General features: G+C 56.7%; 1 protein-coding gene across 3 annotated transcripts in view; it reads right to left on the reverse strand.

Moving 5' to 3' along the window:
* The window catches only part of ABLIM2 (actin binding LIM protein family member 2), a 193,398-nt gene extending 176,284 nt beyond the window's left edge, over positions 1–17,114 (reverse strand). For 2 of the 3 annotated variants that reach the window (XR_010156426.1, XR_010156436.1), the window contains exon 1: positions 16,967–17,113. The gene's annotated coding sequence lies outside the window, so the exon portion shown is untranslated. Of the gene's footprint in view, positions 1–16,966 lie in introns of all 3 variants that reach the window. The other variant, XR_010156438.1, reaches the window with a different exon arrangement.
* Between the last annotated feature and the right edge of the window lie 2,411 nt (positions 17,115–19,525).

Raw genomic sequence — 19,525 nt, forward strand, 5'->3', positions numbered from 1 at the left:
GGGAGGGCGCCTGTGAGTTCTAAGTAAACGAGAATTTGCAACCAGTGCTACTTGCCTGTATCTAGGGTCCCATCTTAAATTTCATATGTCCACCTGGGTGGGGCCAAATGCTCCACCTGCACTTTGAGTAGAGAGCAAATACATGCACCCTGGATCTGAGAAGAGGGGGAGGGCCCCCCCAGCTCCATGCAGGAGCCCACCAGAAAACCTAACCATGGGTGCACAGGGGAACAAGCTGCTTGGCCATGTCATCCTGGGGCCAGCGGGGCACCGTGACCAGCCCACCTCGCTCCAGCTGCAAGCCCAGCCTCTAGTGGCGCAGCTGTTCGAGTTGTCCTGAGTCAGGTGGCACCATGGGAGATAGAGGGTTCTATTCCTGGCATAACTAACCCTCTTTCCTGGATCTGGGACAGCAAGGGCCAGGACACTGTCCGGGTCTCCACATCGGCTCGAGCCCCTCCCAGAGTGTCTGGGTCTCACAGTCTCTATGGCACTGACCCCCACTGCTGTAACTGCCTGCTCCCAGCTGGTCTCTCCTGCTGCCCGCACTGCCCGAGGGCATGGACTCTGCCTCACCTCACTGCCCCAACATCACCCCTGGGGCCAGCACCGAGGTGCAGCCCAGGGGGTACACTGGCAGAGTGCATTACGATGACTCTCCACCTTGAGGCACAGAGGGCACACGTCCTGGTCACCTGGCTTCCCCGCTTCCCCATTGCCCTCCCTGGCCCAGGAGTTAAAGAGCCACTAGCTTGAACAAGATGCTGCTAAGCCTCAAAACAGGTGCCCACCCCAGCCCTCTGCTGCTCTTGAGTGAAATTATGACAAGGGCTGTGGGTGTGCTGCATGGGCTCACTGGGGTCAGCTGCTGAATGGTGCATGGTGGGCGCTGGCATCCTTGATGTGTGCTCGCAGCCACGAGGTGGGCACAGAGGGGGGGGGACCAGGGCTCCTGAATCAGCGGCCTTGCCCTTGATGGCCCTCACTCTTCCCCTGCACGGTTGGACAAAGGTGCCACTTCCTGCAATTGTGCAGCACCAATTGTCCCCTCTCTGGACCCTGCCCTCCCCAAGGACAACACCATCCCTTTCTGGTCAACGAGCCCTCAGTGAGAACATCAGCCTGGCCCAGCCCTTGAGGAACCTCAGGTCTGGGGAAGGTGGGAGGGTGAGGAAGATAGCTCAGTGAATGAGAGGGGAGGCACAGGGACGTGGCCTTGGCACCTGTTCCCTGAACACTCTCAGCCAGCTTCCCTCCCCTCTGCAGGCCCCCTCTTCCCATCTGCAAAGGCCCCAGTCCTCCCTTGACCCTGGCAATACCGGCTCTTGTCCTTCTTTTCCCCTTCCTTCATGGCTAAACGTCTTGAAAAGGGTGTCAGTGTCAACAGTGCCCATACTGGGAGGTGGGGCGAGAGTGGGGTGGGGGCGTCTGCAAATGCATCTCCTGGGGCCTGCCCAGCTCTATCACAGCATCCCAGGCTGAGGCCCAGGCATCTGCCTGTTGTACTGTCAGGGGTCTCCACCCGTCTAAGGAAGGAGCTTCCTTCAGACACTGACTCCCGGGCCCCCGAGGCTGGGTTCCCTACACTGTCACTGAGCACGTACTACCAGCCAGGTGCTATGGGATGTACCGGAGGACCACGGTGCACAAAAGGCAGATAGCACTGTGGAGCCCTGCACCCTGCACCCTACCCAGGGCCTAAGGTCAGGGCACGGATGAAATTCCTCAAACACACACTCTCCCTCCCATCTCGGGGGCTCTGCACTAGCTGTCCCTGCTGTCAGGTGCCCTTCTCCCACTGCTTTGGCTGGCTAACTCCTACTTTGTTAGATGTCACCTCCTTCAGGAAGCCTGCCAGGATTTCTCTCTCAGGCCAGGTTCACTTTCTCTCTGGCCCCACAGCCTGCCTCCCTGAGAAGTGCTTTCTCATGGAGTGTCATCGCTTACTGCATGCCTTCTTCGTTGGCTGGGTGCTCCTGGAGGGAAGAACTGCCTGCAGTGCCCAGCAAGAGGATCGACATGCTCCAGGGAACATACCACCTCTAGCCTCCCCGCCAAGCCTGTGGATGCTGCTTGGCTGCATGTTAGAGGACACGGCTGCCTGTCAGCCCTGGGGTGGGGCCAGGCCTTTGCAGCAGGCTGGGGGGTCTTCTGTGAGGGGCATCCTTCCTGGTGTCAGTCTCCTCGGGGAGCGGCAGGTCCTCACCGAGGAAACCGGCGCTCGGAGGGGAGGACTTAGGTCCTGGGAGAAACCACCAGCCCCCACCCTGAAAGCTGCCCCTTGGGGACTTCCCAGGTCAACGCCAATGAGGGGCCGGCTGTAGCCTGATGGTCCCCTTCTTCCCAAGTCCAGAGCAAAGTCCTGCTGGCATCTCCTGCTGGGCCACAGGGGTGCCTGGCAGAGTTGGGGAAAGGGAAGGGATCAAAGCACCCAGCAGAGCCTCAGAGGGGAAGCAGCCCCTGGTGCTGGGCCAGAAATTCCTGGTAAAATCCCAATTTCCAGCAAAATACTCCTTCTAAGTTGTCAACCTCCTAGGAGGCTGTGGGTCACATTTTAAGGAAGAAGAGAGAGAGACAGTTTCTAAGTCCCTTCCAGAATCCGCATCCACCCCCTATGGCAGTGATGACACTGCCCCTTATGCCCCAGGGCCGCCGCCGGGGGACTTGTTCTATTTGAAAGGCAAGGCGTGGAGGAGAATCACAAATACGCAGACAGCACATAAAATGACTCCCGCGCTGAGCTGCGAGAAGGCTTGTGAAAGCCTCGCAGGAAGCTGACCCACATTTAATGCAGATTATGGAGGGAGGGAGGGAGGGCGCCATTCAGCTGAGCACAGGGTCTGGAAGGACACAGCCTGAGCTCCAGTGCCAGCCCAGCGGGTGACGCGGGGCAGGCTTCTCCATGTCACTTTGCCTCTATGTCCCCACCTGTAAAATGGGGAGTCACAGCTCCCCACCCCACCACCCGGTGTGAAGAGGACTCACAGAGGTGACGCGGCCCACACTCAGCCAGTGTTATGACCCCCGCTATGCTGCTGTTCTCTACCAGCCACTGGGCACCCTTTTATCAAGAAGCGTGAGCTCTTTGGAAAGCATAAAAATGCACCATCCGCAAAAGGGATGTTTTTTATCAGGCGCAGAACTCTTTGTTCCCTATTGGCCTAAGAATTTGAAAGAACCCGTGGGGAGACACGCTCTGGGGAGGCGGCAGCACTGAGTGGGTATTCTGAGAGGCAGGCATGCCAGTGGGAAGCCCACCTCCCATCTTTACCAGCCGTGTGACCTGGCGCGGGTCGTGCCTCCTGTCTTATCCGAGCACCCTCATCTGCCAACTGGGAGCAGTGACATCACCCCACAGGGCTTTGTGGTGTCGGAGAGCAATCTACAGCCTCGCTCCCGTGCCCAGTGTTGCTAGGTGCTCTGTAAATGGCAGGTATTGATTTTTTTTTTTTTTTTCCAGACAGAGTCTCGCTCTGTCGCCCAGGCTGGAGTGCAGTGGCATGATCTCAGCTCACTGCAACCTTCGCCTCCCAGATTCAAGCAATTCTCCTGCTTCAGCCTCCTGAGTAGCTGGGATTACAGGCACACACCACCACGCCCAGCTAATTTTTGTATTTTTAGTAGAGGCGGGGTTTCTCCATGTTGGCCAGGCTGATCTTGAACTCCTGACCTCAGGTGATCTGCCCACCTCGGCTTCCCAAAGTGCTGGGATTACAGGCATGAGCTACCGCGCCTGGCCAGGTATTGATTTTCATTAGACAAATCAATCACTCCCTTTGGATCCCACTCTGGTGAGCGCCGGGGGTTCCTGAGGTTGCCAGCACACCCAGGATATATTTAGCTCTCTGCTGGAGCCCTGCTGGGTGCTAGCATTCCAGCTGAGGACATGAAATCTCAGGCCAGCTCCTAATTTCTCATTGGCAACCATGGATTTTGCTCCAGAGCAGAACTCCCTCTCTTTTATAACCGTAGACTAAATTATCCCCAGACTACACACTCATATATACACACACACACACACACACACACACGAGATCCCTGTGCTTGTAACATGTCAATACCGCTCACAGCCCTAGCTCAACAGTGAAAGTCCACCTCTCAAAATAGAGAATCTCAGAGCAAGAGGACCTGGCCAGCCGCCGGGGAGGCTGACAGCTGCTTCCTAATGGAGTGTCCTTGAGAACTAGTATTGAGCAAACCCGCCACTAGCATGTCCTTAAAATGGATCAGCAGTGAAAACATAGAACAGCAAAGCATTAGGAACAAAGGAAAATTGCCCATGATCCTAGCACATTTTTTTTCTGAGATGTTTTTCTGCATCCTTTGCAGACTGTAAGAAATGATGCGTCCTGTATTCTTCGTCTACCACCAGCCTTCACATAGACTTTATTCATGCTTCATAATATTTTGAATGCACAATATTCCATCTTTTATCAGCAGCTGTCAAAGTATGGTCCAGGGCAGTCCTCAGGACCTCAGACAGGGTTTGGTGGTCAAAATCCTTTCAATAACAACACGAAGATATGGTTTCCCTTTTCACTCTCACTCTCTCCTGAGTGTACAATGGAGTTTTGCAGAGGCCGCATGACATGTGACGTCACAACTGATTTAACACAGGGCAGACATCAGAATCCAGCCGTCACCTACAAAGTCAGATATTAATGAGATTTGCAAAGCTGTAAAGCAGTGCCTCAGCTCGCTAAAAATGCTCTTATGTTAGCGTGCAGAGCAGTCATTGTCCTTTTGCGGTTTAACACATTTTTTATTTTTCAATTTTCATTTATTTATATATATTTTTGGAGACAGGGTCTCACCGTGCCACCCAGGCTGGAGTGCAGTGGTGCAATCATGGCTCACTGCAGCCTCAACCTCCCAGGCTCAAGCGATCCTCCTGCCTCAGCCTCCAGAGTAGCTGGGACTAGGCACATGCCCAGCTAATTTTTTTATTTTTTGCAGAGGCGGGATCTCACTATGTTGCCCAGGCTGGCCTTGAACTCCTGAGCTGAAGTGATCTGTCCACCTTGGCCTCCCAAAGCGCTGGGATTACAGGTGTGAGCCACCATGCCCAGTCAACAAATGTTTTTTTAAATTCTATTTTAATTTCGAATACAATAAATATCAAGAAATATAATGCACATAAGAAAAAGCTCTCTGGGGTCCTCAGTAATTGAACCCTGAGGCCCTAGAAGTTTGATAAATGGACAGGAATTTCCTTAGCCAGTGTTCTGCGGTTGGACATTTACGTTGCAGAGTATGTAACCCCTGCAATCAACAGCTTTTTATTTCTGAAATTCATGTCTGTGTTTCAGAGCCTTTCTTCAGAAGAGATTCCCAGAAGTCGCATTATTCCATCAAAAGGCATGAATGTATTTAAGTCTCCATACATTTCACCTAACTGCTCCTCAAAAGATTAGACCAATTCATATTCTTATCCACAGTCTGTGACAGGATCTAACTCCCGGGACGTTTAAATTTAGCGAGTAACATTTTTTTTATCCTATGAGAAGTCATTCTCACTCTCTCATCCATCCTAGAGACTCCACAGGGAGAAGAAAAGGTATTGACCTGGTAAACAGGATGCACCAAGAGACTACCTGTGCCCGGCTGAGCAATGCCTCCCCCAGAAGATATCCACGTCTAATCGCTAAAACCTGTGACATATATGGTTAAAAGGGGAGGGGTCTTTGCAGATGTGATTTACATAAAGCGTCTAGAGACTGGGAGATGATTCTGGATGCTATGGGCGGGCTCTGAGTGCAATCTCAAGAGTCCTTATGGGGAGGAGGGAGCGGGAGACGACACACACAGGGGAGAAGTAGCATGAAGATGGAGCTGAGGGAGGTTTGAAGACGCTGCCTTGAAGATTGGAGCAACGTGGCCACAAACCTCAGAATTTGGCAGCCACCAAAGCTGCAGGGGTGAGGACTGAGACTCCCCTGAGCCCCCGAGGGAGCTGCCAGCGCCGTTTAGCCTCGGACACTGACATTGAACTGCTGGCCTCCAGAGCTGGGAGGAAATGCCTTCTCTTGCTTTAAGCCTCCCAGCTTGTGGTCACTGGTGACCGCAGCCCCTAGACACTCACAGGTGGCCTTTGCCCAGCACTCTGGTTGTGCCATCTTCCCTGAGCGAGGCACGGACCTGCACAAAACCCTTTCTTTAATGGGTGAATCGCCCTTTAATCACGAAGTCAGCCCTAGGCCCAATATCCCAGAAGAGGGGGCATGAGTCAGGGCCCAGCTGGAGACCAAACCCAAACTCTGGTGTGGTTCCCTGAGGCCCAGGTGGGCAGGCAACAAGGGATAGTGGCCCGACCTTGCTGGGGGAGAAACCCCTCACCAAAGCCCACCATGCGCACCTTCCCCGGCAGAGAAGGGGTTTGGGGTGGCAGGAGGCAGGGGCAGAGGGAGAAAAGGAAGACCTGGCGGCGGTGCAGCAGAAGCTCTCCTGCGGGGGCCCTGGGCCAGGCAGGTTCTGAAGGGCCCAGTGTGTCTGGAGGGGAGAGGATGAGCTGGTGGATGAGAGGGCTGCAGCTGCAGGGGACCTAAGCAGCACTGTGGTCCTGCGGAGGCCTCCCCACTGGATTCCAGAGGGGGCTCTGGGCCTACAGTGAAGCAGGGCCCACAGGAGGTGAGGGAGCCGCTCAGGACGCAGGGGGGCCATGGCGCACCACAGTTAAGAGTGCGGGTTCTGCAGCTGGCACGGTGCTTCTCAGCCGAATCACCTCGGGAGAGTTACCTAATTCCCTGGGCCTCTGTTTGCTCACCTGTGAAGTGGGAATACTGGTAGTCCCGAGCAAGGAGATCTGATGTAAGGATTATAGGGTGAAAGCACATCGCAGTGCAGGGCCCCAGCACGGTGCTGGGTCCACACTGGGGAACCGCGTAAGCCGTTCCCCCGTGGGCATGCACAGCAGAGTCCTGCTTGCCTCGAAGCAAATGCTACATCCCAAGGTGTCCATTGCCCCAAACCACACAGGAACTCAGAGTCGGAAAGATCCTCTAGGACAAGCCCAACCCCAACAGAGATGAGGAGGCCAAGGCTCAGGGGGTACATGGCCTGGACTGGTTCCTGGCCCCCCACCTCTCCATGAGACCACCCCTATCTCCTCCCAGAGCTGCTTATGTACCAAGAAACCTGGGCTCCGCAGGCACCCGGGAGATCAGGCCACGCCAGGACCCGGGATCTGGAGGCACCAGGGAGAGTCCAGCTGTGCCAAGGCCCAGGGTCCCCAGACACTACGGAGAGTCAGGCCACGCTGAGATCTGGGGTCCCCAGATACCAGGGCAGATCCAGCCAGAGTGTGAAGGGGTCTGTAGGGCTGGGGCCATCTGGATGCTCCGGGGGAGATCCACTTCCGTGCCTCTTCCAGCTTCTAGGGGCACCCGAGTTTCTTGGTGTGGGGCCCCTCCCTTCATCCTCAGAGCCAGGCATGGAGACTTCTCTCTCCTCTCTGCTGCCTCCTGCCTCCCGTTAGCGAGAAGCCTCAGGCCCCCTGAAATCCAGAGCAGTCTCCCTGTGGCAAAATCCTTCACATAGTCGCATATAAACAGTCATTTTGCCGCATGAGGTCACATAGTCACAGGGCCTGGGATTAGGACATGGGCACCTTTGAGTCCACTGTTCAGCCCCCCAACACCATCCAAGAGGAGGTATTTCAGAGAGGGCAGGTCCCAGCTCCAGGCTGCAGAGCAGGCAGGAGCAGGCACAAATCTCCACAGGAAACCCCAGCTTGGTCTGTGTCCACAGGTTCAGAGGAAGGAGGGAAGCAGAGGGCCTAGAGATGGGAAGAAAGCTTTACAGAGGCCCTGGAGTCTGGCAGAGCCTTGAAAGAGAGAGGAGGAGGGACTCCAGGGGAGTGGGGGCAGGCAGAAGGCGGCAGGAAGAATGCAAGGCTGTTGGGGGATCAGGGCAAAGACAGCACATAGTAGGTGCTTAATAAATAGTCGTGGAGGGACAGAAGGGACATTCTGGAAGAGCTCTGAGCCCTTGGGAGGCTGTTGACTGCTGGACACAGAGGAGGCCTGGACCTAGGCTGAGACTTCCCCAGCACCTCACACTCAGGACTGGCCCTGCGCCCAGACAGGACGGGGCCTATGGAGTAAGACCCCACATAGCCGGTCCCTCTGTGGGACGATTCAGAGGCTCCCAGTGGGACTGAGTCCCCACTTGCCAGAGTGGTGGCCCCCATCCAAATGCCCCTTCCTGGCTTCCCCTCCCTTCCCCCCTTACCCTCCTCACACCTCCCTCGTGCTTCCTCGGGTCACCTCTTAGGTAAACCACCTGCACCCAAGTTCCCACTGCACCTACTCAGGGAGCCTAAATGGAGAGAGTTGTGGGGCAAAGGGGTTGGAACATCATGAGGGCATTTGAAACTTGGCTGCCAGGTTGAAGGTCTGGATGCTCCTTGGAATTCTTCCTTCTGGGCACTTCGTGTCCAGCTGCAGCATCAACTGATGTCATTTTCCATGTGCGATCCCGGGGACACTGAGGTCTGCAGAAGCAGAGGGTCAGAGAGACAGGCCAGGCTGGCTGATGGAATGACGGCAGACAGGTGAGGAGGCCATGCCGAACTGGGGACGGAGTTCCACCCATCACACATCCTCCACTCCTTGGGTGTTCACGAAATGCCTCCTCTCATTCCACCTGAGTGGCTTTCAGGGGAGCCAGTACCAGGCCCCATCGTGCCCTGAGGACAGACGCCAGCGAGGACAGAGGCAGCATGCTAGCCGCAGTGACACTGAGCACTTTTCTTGGTGCGCTGGCTGGACTCACATTTCCAGATCGTCTCTCTAACTCGTCTCTCTAAGCACAGAGAAACCAAAGTCCCAAACTTCCAGCACAGGGTGCGAGCTCCGTGCCGGAGGCGGGAGGAGCCACTGCTGCTGCCTGGGATGGGGGCTGCTCAGTAGAATGCAGCTAAAATGAAGCTTCGAGCTGAGACCGATGACTCAAGACACCACGCCTCCTGAGGATGCTGTGCTGAGAAAACCGGGAGCTGGGTGGCTCTCTGGAGACGGTGCTTCTCCTGGCACTGGGCTGCAGCCTTGTAACCAGGACTGAGATGGGGCTGGCAGGGGAGACAGCAGGACCAGAGAAGGGGAGGGGAAGCTATGAACCCAGCCTAGGGTGTGGCTGATGATGCCAAAGCGGCTCCCACGGGGCACGACGTCAGGTTTGTCCCTGAGCTGTGAAGGGTATTTACAGCTGTGACAAAGGCCATTCTGCCCGTTCCCTGGTGCCTGCCGTGCCCAGGCCCTTGACTCTCACTCAGCATCTCTGAGTCTATAGTAACCCCTCAAAAGCAGCTGTCATCACCTGTACTTTTTATGTGGGGAAACTAAGGCAAAGGGCATTTAAACAATCCGCTTGGAGAAACACACAACTAGCAAGTGACGATTGGGGATGGAGCCCAGGTGTGCCCAGCCCCAAAGCCAGTGCATCTTCTGAGGCACCCAGACTGCCCCCCTCACATTTGGAAATGTTCAGCCAAGGGAAGTGACATGAAGCCACCCAGCTCGTTATCCGCAGCAGACCTGTTTGTTCTAGGCCTGGAAGTTGCTGATGGCGAGAAGCCCCAGAGCCAGCCCTGGCACCCACAAGGGCTGGCTGCCAAATCCAGCAAGGACCAGTGAGCATCCCAGAATCCAAAGCCCCCTCCTCCGCCCCAGTCCTTCCCACAGATGCGAGGGACCCAGCTGCCCTCCTAGCTCGAGCTCTAGGCAGACATCCACAGAAGCTGCTAATCCACAGGCAGCAAGGCACCTCCCTCCACGCCAGAGACCCTCAGCGTGAGGCCCAAGTACTGCTCACCCAGCTGGGAGCATCTCGAGAGCCAGATGAGAAAGGTAGGCGCAGCAGGGTCCCTGAAATGGCAGCCAGGCCTCACACCCAAACAGTGGGCGGGGTGGGGCGGTGGTGTCAGAAGAAAGCAGGGTTGTACCCCGAGGATGGCAGTGGCCCTGTTTTTACAGATGGGTACACTGAGACACAGAGGGACGATGACTTGTCCAAGGTCACAGAGGTCCAGGCGAGGGGCTGGAGATGCTGCTGGGCTGGGCTGTGTAAGCAGGGGGAGAGGCACTGCCTTCAGTGGAACAGATGGGCCCTGGGGGGATTGCAGGACTTGGGGTGGGGGTGGGGGAGTCGGAGCAGAGGGTCAGGGTTCCAGGGGGGCACATGGGCTCAATGTGGTGAAAGTCCTTCTCAGGCCCAGGCTATCTGAGGGTGAGTCACAGAGGCCATGCAATGACGCTAGGCAGGAACCCCCATAGGAGGCGGGTTTGGGTCTTGTCCTGCCTCCTGGCTCTGTGCTGGCAGGTCCTGCAGCTGGAAAATGGGAATAACACAACACGGCCCAGGCGAGAAGATGGGCTGTGTGAGACCCTCACCAAGAAGCACCATCATGATGCCCCCAAACGGGCCAGGCTTTATCCACACCAACACTCAGCCACGCGTTATGAGGCAACAACCAATCGCCCAGAGCCACCGGCTAAAGCATGCAGGCAGGGGATAGGCAGACAGAGCCCGCCCAGCCATGCAGGCAGGGGATAGGCAGACAGAGCCCGCCTAGCCAGGGATACGCGTGTTGCGGCTGAGTCGGGCACACTGGGGTTCAAATCCCAGCGCTGCCATTTACAAATCACATGACACCAGGCGCCAGGCGGGACTCGCAGGCATTTCTTCCTCCGTAGGTAGAGATGCCACCGGCCGCTCCGAGTAGCGCTGCGAGGACCCCGGGAGGAAACCTATACGAGCATCTGGCCCAGGGCCCCAGGGCGGCACTTGATGAGCCGCAGTCTCTGCGACATTTAAGCCTGTCTCACCTGGGTGCTGCCCGACACCCTAGACACCCTGAGCAGCCCTGGCGATGGAAAAATTCCTTGAGTAAATTAAGACTGCTCGACTCGGGTTGCTCTGTGCTGGGTGCGAGCCTCGGAGGTCTGCTCTTTCGGGGCTTCCCTGGGACTGGGACAGCCGTGTCCATCATGCGGGGATGACTGCAGGACCCATGTGATCAGCCTCAAGCACTAGGAGCTACCCCAGGACATGACCCATGTTTTCCTATTGCAACTATTTTAACAACCTCTGTGAGCCTCTACCACGTGCCAGGCAGAGACTGGTCAGCTCATGAGACCCTCAATCCCTACCAAGACTCTGGGGAGGGGCAGCAATGGAAAGAAGGACACAGAGGTCTTATCTTTGATCATGCTAGCAAGTGGCAGGGCTGGGTGTGAGCCTGAGACCCCACTTCAAGGTAGGTTTTACGGAGCCCTACCCAGGCAGAGGCACAGCCAAGGGGTGCAGCAAGGAAGGGCCCTAAGTATCTTTGCAGGGAAGGGACTATGGAATCTAGGCTCTGGGGTTGGTTGATGGCATCAGGCCAGCAGCCTGATCTGGCTTCAAGGATAGGCAGTGCCCGCTTAAAGGGCCAGCGACAAGACAGGCCCCTTCATCTCCCAGTCTTGCCAATTTCCTCTCGAGCTCAGAGGTCTCCCGTGACCCAGATGATGCTCTGGAAGCCCAGGGTGTGGGCCAGGCAGCTTTTCCATGAGTCAGGGACACACACCTTTTTCTGGGACAGTAAGATTGAACTTTCCAAGAGTTCATCAAACTCAAGACTTGATTCTAGAAAATATCCTATCTACCCCCAAACTATCTCATTGACAGAAACCATAAAGAGTCAAAGGATCTTGAGTGGCCAGGTTAGGAAGGAAACCTGCACATCACGGAAGAACAGGGCAGAGCTTGGGGGTGACCAGGCTAAGCGGAGACTGCCAATGTCTGGGCAACGGCAGTCCTCTCCAGATACAATCTCAGATGAATTTCTGGGTCAGGGGGGTCTGGCTTCTGCTGCACCTCATTCAGAGTGGAGTCAGGCAGGGAAAATCTGCAGCAGTGCAGCTGCCTGTGCTAAGCTCCCTCAATGCTGGGAGACACCCCCAGCCCACGCAGCAGACAGTGGCCCTGCAGAACGGAATCGCCGGGCTTCTCCCGGAGTGATGGGTTTCTACCAGCGCGTGCCCTTCTCAGAGCTGGAGGCAGAGTGTGCTCTCTTCTTTCCATTTGATCTTTCAGTACAAAAGAAAAGGGCACACAATGAAGAAAACTTGGAAAACACATGGAAAGTAAAAAGGTGCAGAAGATGGAAAACTTTGTTCCTTCTCCCACATCTTACAGATGGGCACCGACGGCACTTCCCGACATTGCCTCCCTCACTGTTTCTGTAGAGTTGACATCGTATATGACATACAATTTTGTCCTGAGCTGTTTTCTAAATTAAACTTCTTTTCTTTTTTTTTTTTTTTTTGAGACAGAGTCTCGCTCTGTCTCCCAGGCTGGAGTGCAGTGGCGTGATCTCGGCTCACTGCAAGCTCTGCCTCCCAGGTTCACGCCATTCTCCTGCCTCAGCCTCCCGAGTAGCTGGGTCTACAGGCACCTGCCACCACGCCCAGCTAATTTTTTGTATTTTTAGTAGAGATGGGGTTTCACTGTGTTAGCCAGGATGATCTCCATCTCCTGACCTTGTGATCCGCCCGCCTTGGCCTCCCAAAGTGCTGGGATTACAGGCGTGAGCCACCGCACCCAGCCACTTATTTTCTTTTTCTTTCTTTTTTTTTTTTTGGAGACAGAGTCTTGCTCTGTCACCAGGCTGGAGTATAGTGGCACGATCTCAGCTCACTGCAACCTCTGACTCCCTGGTTCAAGCGATTCTCCTGCCTCAGCCTCCTGAGTAGTGGGGATTACAGGCACCCACCACCACACCCAGCTAATTTTTGTATTTTTAGTAGAGATGGGGTTTCACCATGTTGGCCAGGATGGTCTCAATCTCCTGACCTTGTGATCCGCCCGCCTCGGCCTCCCAAAAGTGCTGGGATTACAGGCGTAAGCCACCGCACCCTGCCAATTAAACCTGTTTTCTTAAGCATTTTCTCCTGACATTAGAAATTCTTTACATATGTAGTTAATTCTTCATGTGGGTAGTAACTTCATATACGTCTTCCCCACCGCCCAATTAGAATGTAAGTTCAAGAGAACATAGATTTTGGGTTGTTCTCGTCCGTTGCTGAATCCCAGGGCCTGGAGCAGCGTGGGCTCATGTATTAGTCTGTTCTCATGCTGCCAATAAAGACATACCCAGGACTGGGTAATTTATAAAGGAAATAGGTTTCATGGACTTACAGTTCCACATGGCTAGGGAGGCCTCGCAATCATGGCGGAAGACGAAGGAGGGGCAAAGGGACGTCTCACATGGCAGCAGGCAAGAGAGCGTGTGCAGGGGAACTGCCCTTTATAAAACCACCAGCTATCGCCAGCCTTAATCACCACCATGAGAACGGTATGGGGGAAACCACCCCCGTGATTCAATTATCTCCACCTGGCCCTGCCCTTGACACGTGGGGATTATTACAACTCAAGGTAAGATGTGGGTGGGGACACAGCCAGACCGTATCAGCTCATAGTAGGCATTTTGTGCGTCTTTGCTGAATAATGAGTGAGTGAGATGGAACAGATGGCTCATATTCCATCACTGGCTTCCACGGTTTGGTGGTTTCTAACATTTTGTTGTTACTAGTAAGGCTGAGATGAATGTTTCTGTGGCTACATCATTGCCCATTCTTGGATTAGGTGAAGAAATGTGTCTCTGTTCCAAATACTAGGATCTGCACCGTCCACAGTCTGGGGACTAGGGCTCAGGTTCGGGCTCTGCCACATCCTCTCCTTGGCCCTGGACAGCTGCTTTTCCTTCCCTAAACCTTGGTTTCCCCCTTTGTGCAGGTGGGTGGGTTTGGGCTGGAACATTCCTCATGTCCCTTCCAGCTCCATGATCCTAAGAGCAGCATGGAAACAGAAGGCTGAGCCAGCCACAAGGCCGCCCTTGGCCCCGCACCCCTGTTATGGACTGAATTGTCAAAATTCATATGCTGAAGTCCTAACCCCCAGTACTCCAGGATGTGACTATGCATGGAGACAGGACCTTTAAGGAGGCCACTAAGGTGACACGAGGTCATGAGGGTAGGTTCTAACCCAGTCTGGCTGGGGTTTTCATAAGAACAGATTAGGACACAGACACACACAAAGGGAAGACGGGACGAGGACACAGACACACACAAAGGGAAGACAGGGCGAGGACACAGACACACACAAAGGGAAGACGGGGCGAGGACACAGGGAGAGGGCGGCCGTCCACAAGCCAAGGAGAGGGGCTTTGGAAGGAAGTAACCCAGCTGACACCTTGATCTCAGACTTCCGGCCTCTAGAATCAGCAAAAAAATAAGTGTCTTCTCTTTAAGCCACCTGGTCTTTAGTACTTTGTTATGGAGCAAATTAACACAACCCCTCAGGAGCCTCTGTCCACCTGGGGGAATCTGATCTGCCAGGCCAGCAGCTGCCCAGGAGGATATTTAGGCTCAGAAGGAGCACAGACCTTGCTCAAGGATCTGGTGCCCACTGGTGGCAGACCTGGCACTGGAATCCCCCCACCACCCCCCTGCCCCAGCTCAGGTACCTTCCTCAACCCCACCCCTAGCTGGCCTCCTTGTGACCACATGGGCTGCAGTGAGATGAAGCTACACCACACTGATTGTCACCTGCTGGGCTCACCATGTGTGGACTGGCCGGCCATACTACTGGGGAAACTGAGGCAGGGGGCACCCCACAGCTAGGACATTGGATTCGGATCCAGGCCTGTCTGGCATGGGATGCCATCTCCTTCCACCTTGCCATGTGCTATATAAACAATCGCTCTGGCCACCTGAAATCAACAGGCAACAAAAGTAAGGCAACTGCATGGCTTCGATCCACACCTGGGTCATCCTGGAGGTGCCCTGTGTCAGGAACTGAAGACATGCACACAGCCCAAAGGAACAGGGAGCCTGCAGCACATGAGGGTTAGACAGGCTGCCCTGGGCTCTGAGCCTTCGGCCCATTTGGGCAGCTGGAGACTGGACCAGATGATGCTCAGCCACTCCTACCAGTGCTGAGCTCTGGAATAATGCCAGCGGGTGTGGGGAGGGCCACAGGGGACCTTCCCTTGTTGCCCTTGTTGATGATGGAAGCTCCTGTCCTGCCAGACATACACAGTGGCCGGACGTTAGAGCCCACATGCCAGGAACAAGGGACCATGCTGTCTGCTCTCCCCCACTGTGTGGGTGGAATGCCTGCTGTGCGCATCATCGGCTGGGGACAGGGCTGGGCAGGGGCGACAGGTGGCCCGGAGAGCACACACTGCCAGTTCCAAAGGGCTGGATTGATTCAGAGGGTCTGAGCTGAGCTGGCCACCCAGCAATGACCATCCCAAACTACCGAGGGCCTCCCAGGTGTGGGGCTCTTCATGTTGTACCTTGTCCCCTCCAGGCAACCAATGCTACTGCTCTTACAGGTCAGGAAGCCAAGCTCTGGAAGGTGCCACCTATGCCTAAGACCACCAGGCAGTCACCATGGTTCAAACCCCAGTCTCTGCCTCCAACCGCCCCAGTGCCCCCACACCCCTTCTCGTCAGATGCAGAGGAGAGATGCCAGCACTGCTTCTGAGGCTCTCCCTGATGACAGGGGGGACCACAGGTATCAATTATGGCCACAAGAAGCATAAAATTACTCTGTGTGCACCCAGCCATTATCCCCACCTGCCATTAGATAAATGTGTCTGGAGGTTCTGCCAAGTCTCAGGGTGCCCTGCTCCCCAGCCACCCCCAGATAACTAGGTTGGCCATTTCAGAAATCCTCTTCCAAAGGGTTCTGCCTCTGACCTCCCCAACCGCCTGCCATTGCTCTCAGCTACTCCCAAAGGCTCCCGGCAACGCAGTCCCTCCTTCCTTGGATTGGAGGGGGAGGGAGACAATCTCCCCAGGGAGGGGAGTCCCTGGCCCTTAGCCCCCGCCCCCTTCTAGGCCTACAGCCCACAGGAAGCTCTTACTAAATTCACATTCTCTCCCCAGTCCGATCTCCCTCAGGGGAAGCGGTTGTCCCCATTGGTTTCTGCACCATGGCCAAGGGCCATACTGCAGTCCCTGGCGCGACAGGCTTAGAGGAAAGAGCACAAGAGTCAGTGAGCCCGGGGTTCGAATCCCCGCCCCCCTTCCTGAGCCAAGCAAGTGACTCAAGCCTGGTGCGCCTCGGGTCACACCCTGAAAAATGGGGTGACAGCCCTTCCCTGCCGGGAATGCAACGACAAGCCCTCAGCCCGGTGCGGGCCCCAGGAGGCTCTCAGATCCGGGCATCCTCAGGCCGCCTCCAGGGCTCACCGCCAAGGGCTCCAGTTCTAGGTCTCAGTTTCCCCAACAGCAAAAGGCGCGGCTGGGCTCCAGCGCTGTGAGATTTTTCCAGCCCCCCACAGAGGCTGTCAGATCCCGGAGGGTGGGTGCGGCGGGAAAGGCAGGGGTGCGACGCGCAGGGGCGAGGGGCTGGAGACGCGCAGAGATCGGGTCGGGGCCGGGTCTGACACATGCGGGCTCCGGGTCCCCAGATCTGCTGCGGAGAGTCCTGGGCGCCGAGGGTCGGCCTGACGCCCCCAACCCAGGCGCTGCCAGAGCGGCGCAAGGGCGGCGCCCCCAGCTGCAAAGCCCCGCCTATCATCTCACCTCTGCGTGCCTAGGTCTGCTGGGGCCCCGGCCCTTCGCCCGGACCCCAGGCCCCCGCGCGGACCCTGACCGCTTTCTGCAGCCTGGAACAACCCGGACCCCCGTGAGAAGCAAAGAAGGGGCGCCTTCCAGACATCCTGGCGCAGCCACGCCGGCCGGCGCGCTGGGAAAGGATCCCCGGCCCGCGCCACTGAGCTACGCGCTCCGGGCGCAGGGCAGAGGGCTGCGCTCTGGCCCCTCGGGGCTGCAAAATCCTGGAGCAAAAGTTGGGTGGAGCCGCTGGGTGATTTTCCCCGGCGTTGCAGGTGCAGCCTCCGAATGCCACCCAGCCCTTGCGGCGCCGCGAGCCAGCGCGGGGACCCGTTGGTCCCTCGGTCCCCAGCACCCACCTGCACTCATCTCAGCAGCCGCTCGGAGTCGGGGCGGCCCGGCGCTGCGACAGCCAGACCCTCGGGCCCGCAGGTGCCGCGCCCGCGCTATCCTCCGCCCGCCCGCCGGCTCCGCGCCCGCTCCTTGCGCACACGCCAGGCAGCGCCGCCGCAGCCCCACGGCGCGCAGGCCACGCCTATGCCACGCCCACTCTCACGCCCCTCCTGGCGGCCCCGCCCCGCGCCCGCTGCCGCCCGGGAGCACCCTGGGAAGTGTAGGCACCTCGACCCCACCGCTCCGCCTGGCTCCCCAGCTGCGGGGCGATCGGACTACAAGTCCCAGCACGCTTCGCGGCCAGCGCAGGCGCAGACGGGCGACGGCGGCTGAGGCCTTTCGCAATCGTTCTTAGATCTCTGCAGAGCTGTCGCCACGGCCTGAGGGGCGACCTGGGGACTGCCGCTCACGGAATCCGGGAGTCGCTAGGAGAGCGGCGCAGGGAAAAGCGAGCTTGGTGCAGCTCTTCTTGAGTAGTGGAGCTACAAGGCGCCTGAAGACCTTCTGGGCCAACTCTTCTTTACCAGTTTACAGAGAGGGAAACTGAGGCGGGGGCGGTGCTCGGGCAGGATTAGCCCGCATCGGTCGGCGAGGCTTGCACTGGTGGGGATTCGTGCGCAGGTTTCCTGCCTCCGGGCCTGGGCTGTCCGCGCCTCGCCACCCACCCCAGGCTCCCGTCGCTCCTCGCCGGCTGGCGCCCAGCTGGGGGGTGCACCGGGAGAGGTGGCGCGGCTCACTTCGGCGCAGTCCCCGGCCCCAGCCTCCACGGTGACCGGCTACCCTGTGACATCAGGCGCCCAGCACAGGGCCTGGACGCGGGTGCAGGAGAGGGAGTCAGGGAACGGGGAGGAGCAGGGGTCCCCACTGTGTGCCTGGTGCGACAAAAGGCGAGCTGCAGAGAGGTCGGGAGGAGCCGGCAAACACAAGGATGCCCACCGGGCGCGGAGGGCCTGGGCTGGAGGAGCATTTAGGATGCAGAATCGCGGGAACCTGGCATGGAGAGAGAGGCCAAGGACTTTTGGCTTGGGCCAGGGCTGTTTGGAGATGCTTTCAACAAGGGGAAGAAGATTGGGCACAGAAAATGTAGACTGAATGGAACACTGAGGCAGGAGCAGGTACTCCTCCCCCTCCCTCAGCAGCAGCCATCTCCCCCAAGAGGGGCCAGGATGGGAGGCCAGAAGTACAGTGGCTCAGTGGGGGAGCTGAAGTCCTGGGGAACCAGCCAAGCCCCACACACCCTAGAAATCCAGGAGGCCCAGCTAGGTGATTCTGCCCGCAGCCGCAGGGTTCCCATGCCAGTCCACTGGGATCTTGTGCCATGGAATTGAGGGGGCGCCAGATCTAAGGATCAGTGAGCTAATGTGTGCAATGACCCAGTGTGAGTTGAGATCAATAAATGTCTTTGCTTTGCTATTATTATTCTCGGTGGCTAACATAGGGCCTGGCACAGAGCAGGCAGTCTGCAAATATCTGTTGAATAAACGGAGAGAAGGATAGAGGGGAGGGGAGAGTGCTGGCACCTGGCACTCCTGGATCATAGCCTGAGAGGTAGGCCAGGCACCCACCTGCCGTAGGTACACCCTGCTGCCACTTGCCCTCTAAGGAGCTCTCGGTCAGGCTCCCCCGCAGCCTCTGTTTCCTCCCTCTGTTTCCAAAGGCTCCTGAGAACCTCCCAGGGGTGCCATGATTTCCCCCACACAGCCTGGTGAGGACGGCAGGGAGCCCTCACACCTCTCTGCCAAGACCCTGTGAGCCAGAGGGTGGATGTGGGTGCCCCATTCCAGACTGGTTCCAGAGCCCAGGACAAGGGACTGGGGAGCCTTAACAGTTCTCAACCTGGAAGGGCCTCGGGGCCATGTGGTTCCAACATCTTCTTTCACAAGGGCAGAAACCAAGGCCCAAAGACATACTGCCTCAAGTCACCCAGCAAGTTAGTGACAGGGTGGGGCTTGAGCCAGGTCTTTTCTTTCCTTCCTGCGCCGTGTCTGCTGAACTGGGACTTCAGCGAATCTGCTGGTTGAATTGAATCGATTGAAACAGACTTGGTTCTCTGTCCATGGTACTACAGGCCAGGTGTGACCTCAGGCAACTTGCTTGCCCTCTGTGTGCCTCAGTTTCTATATCCTTCAACTCACAGTGCATACATACCCCTTAGGATTCTCAAACACCTTCAGTGTGCTGGGCTTTCTAGTCCTAGTGAAGAAGATAGACAACAAATCATTTCACATGCCACAAGATTCATTCTAGAAAAATGCTGCCCCTCTTATTTTTTAGCAGGCCTGGTGGGGTGTCAGGGGGTCTTCAAGGGGCTCATGGACACAGGGAGGCCCCAAATATGTCAAACCAAGGTCCTTTAAAGGTTTAGTAAAAGGGGACCGGGCGCAGTGGCTCGCGCCTGTAATCCCAGCACTTTGTGAGGCCAAGGTGGGAGGATTGCTTGAGCTCAGGAATTTGAGACCAGCCTGAGCAACATGGCAAAACCCTGTTTCTATAAAAAATACAAAAATTAGCTGGGTATGGTGGTG

This window comes from Pan troglodytes, chromosome 3 (genome assembly GCF_028858775.2).
Source record: "Pan troglodytes isolate AG18354 chromosome 3, NHGRI_mPanTro3-v2.0_pri, whole genome shotgun sequence".
Classification (NCBI taxonomy): Eukaryota; Metazoa; Chordata; class Mammalia; order Primates; family Hominidae; genus Pan; species Pan troglodytes.